General features: G+C 36.6%; 1 protein-coding gene across 3 annotated transcripts in view; it reads right to left on the bottom strand.

The window, feature by feature from the left end:
• SRPK2 (SRSF protein kinase 2) overlaps nucleotides 1-16,181 on the bottom strand; it is a 228,439-nt gene that overhangs the window by 211,851 nt on the left and 407 nt on the right. The gene's annotated exons all lie outside the window — the stretch shown is intronic.

Raw genomic sequence — 16,181 nt, 5'->3', positions numbered from 1 at the left:
AAAAGTAAAATGGAACCCTCCTCACAAGGGGTCGTGACAGATCTTATAGATAATATTTCTAAACAAGTGAGAAATGGATTTGATGGACTCCGCAGTCCCTTCCAACTCTCAAAATCTATGACACTGTGATGTGCTATATACATCAAGTGTTTTTAAAAATTGAGAACTGTGGGTTTTTCACAAATATTATATATAACCTATTTGGGTGAAAAAGATAAGTATACATTAAAATATTATTAATAAACTGCCAAAATACTTCCAAATGTTTACTGTTTATCTTCAATAATATTCATGAATGGATAAGAGTGGTGCACCAAAAGTGACCTACATTTAGCTTTCCAAAGTATGACTTTTCTTTAATAATTGTGTGTAACAATCATCATCCTAAAAACACACAATACTTCAAACAAAATATCAGAATCACATTGTATAAAGAACTGATTAAAGAAGCCTTAAAATATTACCTGTCTTCTTTATTGTACTTCCCTTTACTCAACTTATTCACGCTCGCCACACTATGACAGAGACATACATCACTTCTCAGACTGTTAGGCCCTACCTAAGCCCTCTCTCTCTTTCCACAGCAAGTCTTTGAATGGAAGGTAGAAAGCAACTGAAGGTAGAAAGCAACCGAATATTTTTGGTTACAAAGGTCCTCCTTATGCTGCCAGTTACTGGCTAATCAATCTATTTAAAAGCACTTACTGGACATCTATTATGTGGTAGTACTATGCCAAGCTCTGGAGATATGAAAGTAAAATAATGACTTCCTCAAAAGAGTTACTCAAATACTCAAAGGGATCTGTGATTCCATCACTTTGGATACTACTTTCAGTAATGCAGATCAGAAATCATTTATGCCTGCCCATTCTGTACAGTTCTTGTCCATGTCCTCCCAAAACTCCGTCTCAGAATTTATATCCTATATTCTGGGGACCTACCTCATTTTCTCTTAACACAGAGCAGATGCCCACAATCCACCTGCTATCCCTTATCCTCAACCAATCTTCTTTTGCCATCACATAATACCAAAATGACAACCTTTACTCCAATTCTTCTTCTCTTATTTGGTATGTGTTGTAGCTTCCACATGCCTGTCCGGTAACTTCACCTGTTCAAGCTTCAGTGTTCTCATCTATAAAATGAGGCTAATAATATTTGCACTACCTACCTCATGGGGCTCTTGTGAGAAAATAAAATTTAAATCTTAAATATCTATAGAGAGGAAAAAAAAAAGACTGGCCTTGTTTCTGGGAGTAGTTTGAGGTTTATTGAAAGAGCTTTGCAAATAATTTCCCAAAGGCAATTCAATCTCCTCTCCTGTTTAATTCTGGGCCCATTTATACTGCCTATCTCAGATATACATATGCTGATGATGAAGCTTTATATATTATCCAACTAAGTAAATGTCATAAAAGGCAAAAGACCTTCTTCATCCACTTCATTTTCCCTATGTTTATGGTTAGACCAAACTAGTTTGAATAGTTACTGAGTATAAGTTATAGTTATATCTTATCCAAGAGGCTTTATAATGTTCTGGGGCTTGATGCAGCCATCAAGTCATTTGCAAATAGAAGCATCTGAAGAACTTTATTATCCATGAGGAATCTCTCTTCAACTTTGACTCCATGAAGGACCTATTCCCTCACAGTGTCAAACACCTTTGTTGAGCATTCATCTCTGTTTTATACTTCGGGCATTGTTTATGATCATAAGTCAAGCAATTGATTCATAAACATTAAATGCCTACTGTGTGCTAGGCACTGAAGATATTAAGATAAAAGTAAAGACACTCCTTGCCCTCAAAAGAATCTAACTGTCGAAGGCCACACATATGTAAGTATATATAAAATAGATACAAAGCAATTTATAGGGAAGGCCCTTGAAGCTGAGGGAATAAGGAAAGGCCTTTATAGAAGGTATCACTTAAGCTGAGCTTTAAAGGAAATTAGTTTTTAAAATATAGACATAAGTAGGGAGTGCATTCCAAAAGAATAGAGGTAGGAGATGGAGTTCCATGTATGAGGAACAGCAAAAATTCGGCTATTTGAACATGTGCTTTAGAGAACAGCAATAATGGGTAATAAGGTTGTAAAGAAATGATGGGGCGAGGCTGTAAAGATGTCAAACACCAGAGTATTTATTTGATCCTAAAGCAGCAGGTCTCAAAGTTTTTGGTCTCAGGACTCTTCTACACTCTTAAAAATGATTAAGGATCTCTAAGAGCTTTTATTTATGTGGATATTATCTACTGATATTTGCTGGAATTTACTACAATAGAAACTAAAACATCTTAGTATTATTACAAAAATAATTTTGACTTCATAGACCCCCAAAAAGGGCTTCTGGGAGTCCCTGAACCATGCTTTGAGAACCACTGTCCCACTGCTAACAGGGAAACGCTGAAATTAACTGAGTAAGAGGGCTATGTTTATATATATATATATATACATATATATATAGGCTTTAGGTCCTCTTCCAACAAGATCTCTTCTATCCATACTCCAAAATCATTCAAGATTACCTTAAAGAAGTAACAATAGCATGACTACTAAGAAGTAACAATAGCATGACTACTAACAACTCACATTAATAAAGTACTTTAAGATTTACAAATCATTTTGACACAACCCTAAGAAATAGTGTAAATGTTATTACACTTTATACTTATACAATACATACCATTTTACAGATAAGGAAACTGAGATTCAGGGACATTATTATCCATGGCTATATAATTACTGTCAGATCTGATATCAAAACACAAGTCTTCTTATTACAACTCCAGTGTTCTTTCTACTTTAGTACACTAACTTCTTAAATTCAAACAAATGAAGGCGTATACTATACAGGTAGTTCTTGTTTTAAGTACATAACAGCAACTTTGAGAAATGATAAGTGTTCCATTTAATAGACAATTTGAACCCTTAAATTTAATAAAAATTCAACCTGGACTATGTCATATGTTTACTGGAAAAGTGAGAAACCATAGTCTATTTATATTAGACAATATAAATAGCCAATTAAAATTAAAGAGTCCAAATTTCTAAATCTAAATTTGGAATCAAAGGGTATAAAATGTATAGAGTCAGAAGAACTACAAAGAAATCACAAAAATATAGAGGCCATCATCTTAACCAGAACAAATTTCCAACTCATTCAACTGGAAATTTTTCATCCCAAGGAAAAACAACTCTGAGATTTTAATGGAATCCAAAAAGAAAGTTGGATTCATTTCACAGAAATTTGCTTTAAAACATGGGCTGGAAGTCATTTATTCCATAAAATGAAAGGCACCAATAATAAAGTGATCCTCAGATTTTATCCAGCTACCAAAATGGTAACTTCCATATTAAGTTGAAAGTTTATATACACAGCAAACACATGTAAAAACAACCAAAAGTTAAAATGTTCATCTCTGTGTCCTGAACATGAGAGCAAGAAAAAGATGTTTAAAGTTGACTTAGGTCCTTTAATTGTGCCTTTTTTTCTTTTTAAGAAAAAAAAAGATATGGCTTAAAGCTTAACAGACAGTTTTTGATGGTGTTACATCCGGTTTTAATTTCTTCTTAGCTTTTTGCTCACTTCATATATGTATGCTTTTTAATTAAAAAAAAATGTAAGTGTGCTTATATAACTTTCATACTTTAAAAAAAAGACACATATAGAGTAAGGTTTTAAGAATAATTTACCACAACTCTATTTTCCTTTTCTCATATCCTAAATAGTCCCACAGCATACAAAGTATGGAGTAATATTATTAAAAGTGTTATAAAATTTAACATCAAGCTAAGCAAGAAATGTTTATAAAGAAACCAGGACTTGGGGGAATGAGAAGAATATTACATCTCCTTTGGAATGATGAAAAAAGGAGATGGTGTTGTATATTTTAGAATTTTAAAGTAACTAGACTCAGAACTCTCAGAGAACAGGGTTATACAGCCTAAGGTCTTCCACAGAGTAAATTTACCTTCAAGGACACTTTAACTTAATCACAAATACTACAAATGGCTCATTAGTGGTACAAAGAATAAAATGATAACTATCATCTTGTCAATGGTTAATACTCAAAAGCATATAATATTGGGAATTGGGAAAAGAATAAAAGAGCTATGCACAAAATAATTTAAAAGAACTAATCTTTTAGCAATTTAAAAGTTCTAAAAAAAAAAAGATGGTAAATTATCTGAGTAAACATACATGTAAAGTCTTCTTTTTATCAATTATCCAGGGGCAGCTAGGTGGTGCAGTAGATAGAGCATCGGCCCTGGAGTCAGGAGGACCTGAGTTCAAATCTGGTCTGAGACCAGACACTTGACCCTTAACTAGCTGTGTGACCCTAAGCAAGTCACTTAACACCACTGCCTAGCCAAAATAAATTTTTAAAAATGAATAAATAATCAATTATCTAAAAATGTATAAGTTCAATTCCTACAAAAGAGGCACCTACTTCCTAACCCATTCAAGATTTGCTATGGAAATTCATAGTTTTTCTCCAGTTTAAGAATAATTATTTTTATAGAATTACCTATATACAATGATCTTTTCAACAGCTGTAAACTAGCAGCAATTAAATCCCTGACAGTAAGAAGAACAACCACCCTTGGTCTTCGCTTATTTTTGTATCCTTAAAGGAGAAGAATAATATTCAAGTTTGATGACAAAATAGTCCATAACCCAGACTAGTCCAGGGATAATGACAGTGCCTCCCAAAGAATCTGAAAGGTCTTTTAAATGAATTCCTTTGTAGACCACAGGTGAACATTTCCCTGGCACCTCTTAATGGCTAAGGAGTTGGGGGGAATGAATTCCTCCCTTCTTTTCAGATGTGGGAGACTCTGCAAGTAAAATGCTGTAAATTCTGTCAGACACGGTTAATGTGCTGGTTGAAGTTGCTCTAATGTTTTTTCTCCCCTTATTTCTAATCATTGTTACAAGGGATAGCTTGCTGGGTAGGGAAGAAGAAGGGCTATATTTGGAAATGTAGATGATGCAAAAATAAAACATATCAATAAAAAGAAGATTAAAAGGAGGCATATATTTAACTTTACATATATATAGTATCTCACTGAATCATCAAAATCAAACTGCAGGATCAGAAGGGGCAGTTAGGTGGCGCAGTGGATAGAGTACCAGCCCTGGAGCCAGGAGGACCCAAGTTCAAATTCGCCCTCAGACACTTGACACTTAATAGCTGTGTGACCTTGGGCAAGTCACTTAACCCTACTGTCTAGCCCCCCCCCAAAATAGTTAAAGTTATATTATTCCCATTTTACAAGAGTAAAGAGATGCTTAAAGAAATTAACTGACTTGCTCAAGGTCACAACTCTTCCTGCTTCTCCATTTTCTCCAAATATGTCCCTTCTTCCTTTCTTCTGGCATTGAACTTACACCTAGAAGGGGTCTTAAACATCATCTAGTAAGTCTCCTTCTCTGAAATCATACGACAACCACCTTAATTCAGGCTCCTCTGGCCTAAACTATTATAACAGCTTTCTCCTTAATATAACTACTGTCTATCTTTTCCTATCTCTAGTCATTCACAGAGCTGCCATAGTTATCTTCTTAAAACACAAGTGTGAAGGCCACTCCCCTGCTCAAAAACCTTCAGTAACTTCCTAATGCTTGCAGGATACAGTACAGACTCCTTAACCTCATATTTAAGGTCCTTCACAATTTGCCTTTAATCTAGCTTTCCAACTCTATTTTGACATTACTTCCATCTAAGCACTCCACATTCCAATCAAAATGTATTTATGGGTGTTTCCCCCAAATTGGATATGCTGGCTTAGTGTAGGTGCCACTTCTCTGAACGAAGCCTTCCCTGTTCTCCAGTTGTTAGTGCTCTCCAAATCCTCAAATTTTCCTACAGTATTTTGATTTCTCCCTTATCCACCTTCATTCCCTAACTTCTATTATATTTATTTAGAGTATAGTATCTTACATATAGCTAATGAGTAATAAATTTTTGTTCAACTGAAACTGAGGACTACATTCTTCACCAATCCAGCTGGTGTCACCCTGGGCTTGTCTCTAGAAATCTTATTTTATTCTCTGTTCCCTTTCCAGCTCTCATTCTGAGATGATTCCTAAAATCTGCTTTTCCCAGCCTTTTTACTGCAGATGAGCAGAATCCTTCTTCACTATCATACTAAGCTAGGCTTTGCCCCCTCCCCTAAAATGTAGTAATTTCTTCCCAACTCTTCCCCTTTATCAATCTTTTTCCCTTCCTGCTAGATTCCCTTACTAGCATTCCCCATTCTGGGACTCATAATATACATTTGCACATTAAAAAAAATTATCATTTTTCTTAAATAGTCCCACAGTGTTACATTAAAAATATTTTAGCAACTTGAGATCCATTCCACAACATCTTTTCTACTCATCCCCTTCTCTTTATTTACTTGGCTACTACCCTTGCTCCAGCCCCTCTTCACTTCTCATGGAGTCTATTACAATAGCATCCTAATTGGTCTCTTCCCTCTCCCATACATTCTCCACAAAGCTTTCAAAGTAATATTTCTTAATACCACAGGTCTGATCCGTATCACTCCCCTTCAAAAAGAAAAATTAAATGGCTCCCTACTGCCTCTAGCATAAAATCTTCTGTTCTTTAAAGCCTTTCAAAATCCAGCTCTGCCCTATTTTTCTAGATTTTCCTATTACTCCTCCTCCTACTCAATGAATTTCAGCCTAACTGGCCTACTTGCAACTCCTGATACAGGGCATTGTTTCACCTCCTTCCGTTTGCACAAGCTTAAGTATTCTCCCTCTTCACCTCCACCTTTCGGAATCTCTAGCTCCCTTTGAGGATCAACTAAAGTGCTTCCTCTCCTCCCAGCTGTTAGTCCTCTCTCCCTTCAACCTCCAACAATGTATTTTTTTAATATATTTTATTCTTTTCTATGTTTACTTTGTTCCTCCAAGTAGAATTTGTTCCTTGCGGCCAGGGACTGTTCTATTTTCATTTTTCTGTCCCCAGTGCTCACCACAGAGAAGACTCTTAATAAACGTTTATTTTGAATTGAATTAGAGGGGTAAACACTGGGAAGAAAAATGGTATGGTATGATTCTGTCAAGTGTTTAGGTGTATCTGTGATGTCCCCTTCCTTCTAAGGTCAAACATTAGGCACTGATGTTATAGCATTCGGGCAACACTGGAAGATTTCATCCTTTCTGATAATGTTTGGCTTTTGGATTCAATGTGGTTCCTATGCTTTCTGATACAAAGCATGATAGGGAGAAAGGCTTGTGTTAACAACTTCTTCCATATCTCCTAAATGCAGTGTTAATGTGGAGGTGGGCAAGTTGCTACCCCATCATTTTTGGCTTCCTTAGATAGGCCTCAGAACCAAATTTATAACCAGGCTAGATTCACAATCTTCCATCTCTAAAAGTTGGGAAGGGGATGAGATTGTATTCTTGGAACCACAGATGTTGGGAGTGCTTACAGATGTATTCTCTTGATTTTACAATGTTATTTCCCAGTTTTTACCATGAGATGAGACCAGAGTAATTTTATGTCTAGATATAAGTAGGAAGAGTTTCTACTGAGTGAGAACTGAGCCAAGAAAATACTGAACCTGAGACCCAAGTACACACTCAGGGTGTAACAGGAAGGCAGTACTTGGAAAGACTGTGCACTCAAAAGCATGCATGCTCGCATGCACACATACACAGTGCTACCTTTTTATTGTTTTTGTTGATGGCTATTAAACTTATAATTGTTTTAATTATATTTCTCTCTCCTTGCCCAAGAGTTTAGGATTTACCTAAAAAATAAAATGCCTTATAAAATATACAAAAACATATGAAAGTGCTGTCTCCTATTCAACTGCTAGAACAGTAAATAGGTGGGAAATTGATGAAAGAACAAACCCCATCTGCTCTAATTGTTCAGAAAAGTAGTATGTAATAGTAACGGGATTCTATATCTGACTGCTCTCACTTTGGTCCAAGAGATTAAATTTGCTAGTATCAAGGAAGTGAACATGCTCAAAAAACAATTCCAAGCCAAATCCAAGCATAATTTCATTCCTATTTGCAACCATCAATAAACTTGCCATAGCTAAGCAACTGAACAGGTGTATAAACCTGCCAAGTGTACAACTACTAAGGCTAAAAAGAAATCTAAAAATACAGATTATTAGTTCTCTAGATTTTGATAGTAAATGAGGGGAAATGGTAGAAAACAAAAACAATTCTAAACTGGGTTTAATATAGAAACTGAATATGCAGAGTGGGAGCAATGCAGGTAAGAACAGGAGGTTAAATTCAAAGAAAATGGCAAAAGTAACATCATCACAGTTCAATCTTCAATGACCAAATTCCACCGGAAACACACTGGTTTCATTTCTATTTCAATGATTACAGCAAGAAAAAAAAATCTAATGAAATGGAAATTCAAAACTACCCAGATAAGTAATTTAGCTATCAAGACAAAATTAAATTTCTTAGGTAGGAAGCTGTTTTACAACTACAATTTTATGATTCTAAAATAACAATCACACAATTAACTAAAGGAACAGGAGCTAAACAGAACTGCCTTGTCCTGAATCATTATTTGAGAAAATTTGTAATTATAGAGTAGCAGAAAAATTAAACTGCTTCAATACAAATTTCTAATATCTAAATGGAAATGTTGTATATGTAGGAGAAAACTACAGCACTGAAGCTCAAGTAAGGAGTAGGTCCTAAGGTACCTTGCCAAAGTGAATGAATTTGAGTGAGAAAGGATCAAGGACTGAGGCTTAAGGAATGTCCAAAGTTAAGAGTAAGAAGGTTGAAGAGGACCCAAATAATGCAGATGAGTGAGGCTGAAATGTCACCAAAGCCACAGAGAACAGTTTCAAAAAGGAGATAACAGCATCAAATGTTGCCCAGAGATCAAGGAAAGTGAAGTACTGCTTTGCCTGGCCTATTCATAGATACATGATATTGAACTTCAGTGCAAACATTATTCCTTTTAAATACAATAAATCCAGTTCTTTAGTATGTACTGCATCTTGGAAAACAAAACAACTATTTCACAAACATTCTGATATCAAAAGAAATAATCCCTAATATTTTATAACATCTAAGAATATGTGATATAATTTTCTTAAGCATTTTTAGTCGCTGTCATTTGATAAAAAAAATTGATAATAGAAGTATACAGACATTAAGAGTTTAACTCATGTAGAGAAGTTTAAATGTAGATTATCTTTTCCAGGCTCATACTTGCTTTGGGCCCTTTGAAGTGAATTACATTTTCAATTGCATTTAGTAATTTACATAGTATAGAGAAAGCAGCCTCATTCATAAAGCCTACCCTGCACATCCCATCTATAAATGTTTTCTTAAATATCTATAGAACTTACTGCTACTAACTATAACATCTATCATCTATCAACTTGTATAACTTTTTTTTAGTATCTGACTCATACCTTCAACTGGTTTATAAGCTCTGGGAGTGTATGAATTAGATTTTGTCTTTTGTTATCTCCTATGGTTCCATCCACATCTCAGAAGCTCAATAAATATTAGCTAAATGAATGTATAACTGACAATCCCCATCAACCAGCTGCCAGGTTTGACTCCCATAAGTTTAGCCATTAGAGTGTAAGCTCTTCAAGGGCAGAGACTGTCTTTTGCCTCTTTTTGTATCTACAGCCCTTTACATAGTGCCTGACATAAGTAAATGCTTAATATATGTTTATTGACTGACTGACTGACATACTGCTGTTTTAAGGGAAGTTGGAATTGCCTAATAGGAATATGAACCTTACCAGGAGCATTCTAAAATTGTCTCATTTATGAGTTAACATTTATGTAACAGTTAAAGGTTTATAAAGCCACTTAAAAGTAACAGATTTTGTCTCACAAAAACTCTGTGAAGAAGGTACTAGAGTTATTACATCTATTGTACAGATAAAGGAAACTGAACCTCAGAGAAATTAAGTGATTTGTCCATGGCAAACTGGGAGGACAGTGGATAGAGTGCAAGACTGGCAGTTAAGAAGACTTGAGTTCAAATTCGGCCTCAGAAACTTATTAGCTGTATTAGCCTGGGCAAGTCCCTAAACTTGTCTGCCTCAGTTGCCTTAACTGTAAAATAAGAATAACAACACCTACCTCCCAGAGTTTATCTCAAATGAGATATCTAAAAAAGTGCTTAGCACAGTACATAGAGGTGCTTAATAAAGCACCTTTCCCTTCCTTTCTCCCACAATCAGACAACACAACTATTAAGGCAGATTTCAAATCCAGTCTTCCCCTGGTTCCAAGTCCACTATTCTTTCTCCTATACCAAGCAGCCTCAACTGAAGACTTAAGAAAAAAAGTTGGCTTTCCATTTACCAACACCAAGAGGAAAGAAAAAATCAACAGTCTAAATGAGGCACTCAAAAGTCTCATCATTACCATTGTGACACAAAGATAATGTAGGAAAAGTGGACAAAATCCCAAGTGTAATTTAATTCAATTCAACAAACATTATTATGTGTAAGGCCCTGAGGTTGAAATGGACATTTTAATTAGCAGTTTTGGAAACACAAACCATTTAAGATGCAGGAGCTGATGAGTCTGGGAGGCTGGCAGCTGACAGTATCCATCTGAGGAATCTGCTTATGGGGAGGGGTAGACGTGAGCACCAAGACTTTACCTCCCAACTTCATTCTTCTTCTGGGTCCTGAAAGCCCATTCCGTCCCCTAAATCTGATGACTATCTTACTTCTGAGTCCATACTCCCAACTCCTCAAACCATGGCCTCAGGAACTCTTCTATGACTCTAAAAATCTCCCAAGTTTATATATCCTCTTGATTTTCTGCCCTTACGACCTTCAAAGAATATAAGACAGTCTTTTTTCATCTTCCCTCTGTCCTTGGCTGATTTTCTCATTCTTTTTTTTTTAATTTTCTCATTCTTCACACATGATCCTTGACTATCTTGCCTAACTGCAGAGGGACACAGAAAGTGCACTGCATCTACAATTAGAAGACCTGCTTCATAAAGCTACTTGAGATGCTTCATGATGAAGGGAAAAGAGGGGCCTTAGGTTCAAATTCTTCCTGTAACATTTACTATACCTACAATCTTGGACAAACCACTTAAACCCCAGGGGCTTCAGTTTCCTCATCTTTAAACCGAGAAGGGTGAACTAGCCAGTCTCTGCAGTGACTTCCAGCTATAGATCGTCGATCCTATGATCTACTGGTGTAAATAAGGAGCAATGCTGCAAGAAATACATTTATGGGATGGTTGTACGTACACATACTTGGGCAAAATCTAACCAAAAGATCTGATGGCATTAATTAATGTGCCTTATGAAGACCTCTAAACAACAGAAACTTTAACTTGCTCACAAAGCAGTATAAATTTATAATAGCAAATTAAACCAGTGAAAAATTTTTCATCAAACTGCTTATCGCCACAAACTCACCATTAGATTTTGCCCTAGCCACAAAAAATTTTAGCATTTGAAGTAATTTATTGATTAGCATCTACTTTTAGCTACTATTTACTTACAGAGCTTTAAGAACTTCAGATTTAACTAATTTAAGATCACAGTTACATATTCAACTCAAATGAACAAGCAAGTAAGTACCCACTCCATACTGGGCACTAAGGACAAAAAGACAAAAACAAAACAATCCCAGCCTTCAAAAAGCTTACATTCTACTGGGAAAAAAACAATATGCACACAAGTAAACAAAATATATACAAAGTAATTTGGAGGGAGCACTAACTACTGGGGAAAATCAAAAAAGATTGCTTGTATTAAGTGTCACTTGAGCTGAGACTTGAAAAGAGCAATGGGTTCCAAGAGATGGAAGAGAGAAGGGAAAAGCATTCCAGGCACAGAGATCAGCCTACACAAAGGCACAGGGGCATGGAATGGAGAAACTGGCTGCACAAAGACCAACTGGGAGCAGAAGAGTTTTAACAGACTTTGCCAAAAGCGATTTTTATTATTTCAAGCAATGCTCTATAATATCATGTAATTTAAGTTTTCACTAGGTATAAAATAATTAAGTCTAAAATTAGCTCCTTTCTTTGGATGCTGTTCTGCAGTCTGTCATAGCCTTGGGCATTTTCTGTTCACAAACCAAAGAGCTAGGGACTACAAGCCCAGTAAATCCCACTTTTAACACCAGTTCTGATACTAAGGAGGCTACTGAACTTCTCTGGGCCTTAGCTTCCTTGTTTGTAAAAGAAGATGGACTACAGTCTAGACAATCTCAAAGGTTTTCTCCTGCTCTAAAATTCTATTATTACTATTTTAACATAATTTCTGATTTTAAAGGTAACAGCATTTATGATCTGTATAAATAACTGCTCAGACATTTATATTTACTTTTACAAAATGCCTTGATTATATCATGTTACTGATCCTCACAACAAACAGGGGAGATAATATTGTCCCACTTTTATGGATAGAAAAACTGAGGTTCTACATGGGTAAGTGACTTACCCTAGTTCACAGACAGTAAACAGAATTCATCAATTCGTTCCGTAAGTATTCATTAAGATACCTGTATATATCAAGGCACTGTGCTAGGTTCATGAAACAAAAGCAAGAATAAAATAATCTTAATTTAAGAATGAGGCAAAGGAAATATGGAAGGATGGGGAATTATGGTCAAATAGAAAAATTTCGGAGCTCTTGGTCATGCCAGTGTAACTTTCATGGGAGATAAGATCAAGGATATGACCATCTTTTTGTATCTTTGTATGTGGCTAGGATGGAGTCACGGTGTATGTCACGAAAGCTGAGATTTGCTGGCAGGCAGGCCAGAATGTTTGAGGAAACATCAGTATGAATGCTGATGTCCCCAAGTACAAGAGAGAGTTGATGTGGATGTGTAAGCTTTGAGAAAAAAGGGAGAGAGACCTATGGGTCAGCAGATAACTGCCACCAAAGCCAGGGCCATCTCCACTCTGCTCTGCTGCCTAAATATACATGTACATTGTTATTTTTAAGCTGCATATGATACAGTTTGTGTTGATATCCATGTGCAGAAATTGGCTCTTCTGTAAAAGGGCCTGCCCAAGTATGCCAAATAACTTCCTTTCAGTCTTTAAGAAAATTAAGTTTATTTCTTTTAAAAAATATATTCTTTGAATTGGAAAACAATTAAACAGCAAGAAATTATCTTTTTAACCAAATAAATTTATTAATTTCATTGCCTAGCTATTAAAGGACTTTTTAATGATCAGTTCCAAAAATAATTTTAGTTCAATTCAAACACACTTTACAAAATTGGAACTTGCCCTCAAAGAGTTTAGTATTCTACTAGAAGCTCAGAATCAAGCTGTCTATACATGGCAGGTCTCATCCACCATAAATGTACTAATGGATTTTCAAAGGAATTGCCTTTCTCTATATAATTCTGACATAGATTATGCACTATGGAATAAATATGGGCACTGAATATTAGAAAGGGGATATATTTTTGTCAAATACTGATAATCTCCTTAGCACAACAGATGGGAACTATACAAGACACCTGCAACAATAACAAAAAAGAAAACAGTTCTGTAACAGAGAGTCTTAACTCTCTGTTTATGTCATATACACTTCTGGCAGTCTGATGAAGACTACAAACCCCTTCTCAAATGTTTTTTAAATGAATAAGATAAAATACACAGGATTACAAAGAGTGACCAATTATATTAAAACAGTTATCAAAATACATTTTTTTAAAAATTCACAGACCCAAGGTTAAGTATCTCTGCTCTAGAAATGGATTACTAAAGCCTATACATTTCCATTCATGAGATCAGAACACACATATAACACAATCTAATGGGGCCTTTAAAATATTTATATGACATACCCCCAAAATTAGTCTTTTTTCCAACCCCAAATTACTTTTCTTCAACATAAATAATAAGATTTAGAATAACTAGAGACCTTAGAGATTAACCAGTCTAACCCCTCATTTTACCAATGAGAAATCTGAGGCCCTAGAAAGTAAAGCAAATTTTCCAAGATCATACAGGCCATGAACAACAAAGATGGTATTTGAACCCATCTCCTTCAACTTTCAGTCTTGTCTTCTTTCCACGCTACCTCAAAAAAGACTAAAGCAGCAATCTCTGCCCAAGTAATTTAGTGATCAAGTTGGCTTTACCCTCAGAATTCTAAAATCCATCCCTTATCTTTGAGCCATGCATGCTCTATTTCTCAATTAAAGGAAACCCCAAAATTAAAGTTTTCAATTGATCAGCAATAATAAAAAGCACATACAGTTAAATACTAGTTATTTGGTTTGTTTTTTTTAATTCAACTTATTTCAACAGTATATGAAATTTCCAGTGTGGCTGTTCTCTCCACTGGTGCAGATGAGTATATATCCAAAAACTAAAATCTTAAAACAGTGACCCAAAGCTCTGAAAGATTAAGTGACTTGCCCATGGTCACAAATTCAGTAAATGTCACAAACAGGACAAAATCCATCTTGTGTTCCCAATTACAAAAACAAGTTACATAAAATAAATCCATTCAGTTCTAGCCCAAACTAAGTTCAAAGCCAAACACTAATTTTTACATGTACTATCTTTAAATTTCAGAATATCTTTTGTCTAGTTTCCTCACTTTTTAAAAACATCCTACCACGCCATGTACAATTTGTGTAATTCTTGATATACTTGCTGAACTCAAGATTCATTTGTGAATGAATAAATTTCAGTCATACTATACCACCTCATCCATTAATAATGATTTTAAGGAGCTTTCACAGATGTCACCAATAGGTATATTAGACTCTTCTAAGAGAAGCATGATAAAGAAAAACCTTGCATGTGTTGTAGGGAGCCTCCCAAAGGAAGTCCTAACTTAAACTAAACATATTTCATAATTTCATTTAAATATATTCTTAAAACATTAACCACAATGACACCCCTACATTACCACACATACACATTCACGAAAATATTTTTGCTTAAAAGGAGTACTTAGGCATATAAACGGAAAAAATGTTGAATGTTGGTCAATCCAAAATCTTCGCTGACTCCAGGGCTTCAAGTGCCTCAAAATATACATTCCAGGACAGAGAACACAGCAGAACCATTCTGCTACACCACCAATTATAAATCTCTAGCCATTGGTTTAATTCTGGTCCTTTTAAATTGTATGTTTATATTAAATTTTGATGTAGTGGGGGTGGCAGCTTGCTGGAATACACGTTTTAAACATGATAACACCAGTAGTCATACTTTCTAAGGCAATGAATGGTTGAAGCCTAATCAAATGCCAATCTTTTTCACCATAAATTACACGCCCACCTACTGGATGGCTTCTTCAAAGCAAAAGCCATCCGAATAAAACATCCAGCAGCTAAAGTGCAGCTAACACACGGAAAGCTCATGACCCCACAATAAAGTTTCGGGGGAAAAATAAAGAACTCCAAAATACAGAAACTGGAAAAACTCAACTCACAGCAACACACAGCAGATGGATAAAAGGATATCCAAAGCAAACCAATCTACTTTTTGCAGAACGCCGATTTTCGAAGCAGTAGTATAAATACCAATACTATCTACTGGGAGCGTGGGAGCGATTAGGAAGGGTGGTTAGAGAAGAAACAAGGGAGGAACCGAGATTTTCCTCGCCTCCCCTAAGTAATTCCCCGGGTGGGCGCCGAACACCGGGGAAAAGAAAGAGTGGTTGATCGGTGAATGAATGAATGCAAGTACATCTTCAACACCTGCACCTACAAACTTGTAGGAACGGAAAACGCGTTCAAGACGCACTAAGATAAAATATGAAATGAGGAAGAGGTGTTAAAAAAAATAATAATAAAAAGAAAGGGCAAGCGCCAGCCTGAGCGATTCATTCAAACACCCCGACGGCCGCTCTCCCTCCCCCACCCAAGAAGGCAGAGGTCTGGGCGAGGATGCAGAGCCGCGGTCTGAGCCAAAGGCGGCGGCGGCAGCCGCCGCCGCGGGAGGCACGCACCCACCCCTCCCCCCAGCCCCGGGACAGCGACCGGCTGCCCGGAGCCCCAGCCTCACCCGCCTTCCCGGGGACCGGGCAGCCCCAACCCCGGCCCCAGGGGAGCGGGTGCTGGGTGAGAAGGGGGGAGCGTCCGATGGGAGGGGGTAGCGTCCCGCGAGAGGGGCGCAGCCGGGGGAGGGGGCAAAGAGCATCCCGAGGGGGGGCGCCCAACGCGGCCCGCCCCGCCCCCTGCCCCGCCCC

The sequence above is a fragment of the Phascolarctos cinereus genome, unplaced genomic scaffold, assembly GCF_003287225.1.
Source record: "Phascolarctos cinereus isolate Bilbo 61053 unplaced genomic scaffold, phaCin_HiC Scaffold_1;HRSCAF=81, whole genome shotgun sequence".
In the NCBI taxonomy this organism is placed as follows: Eukaryota; Metazoa; Chordata; class Mammalia; order Diprotodontia; family Phascolarctidae; genus Phascolarctos; species Phascolarctos cinereus.
Note: the sequence above shows the minus strand (reverse complement) of the source record. Positions and strands in the feature narration are given on the sequence as shown.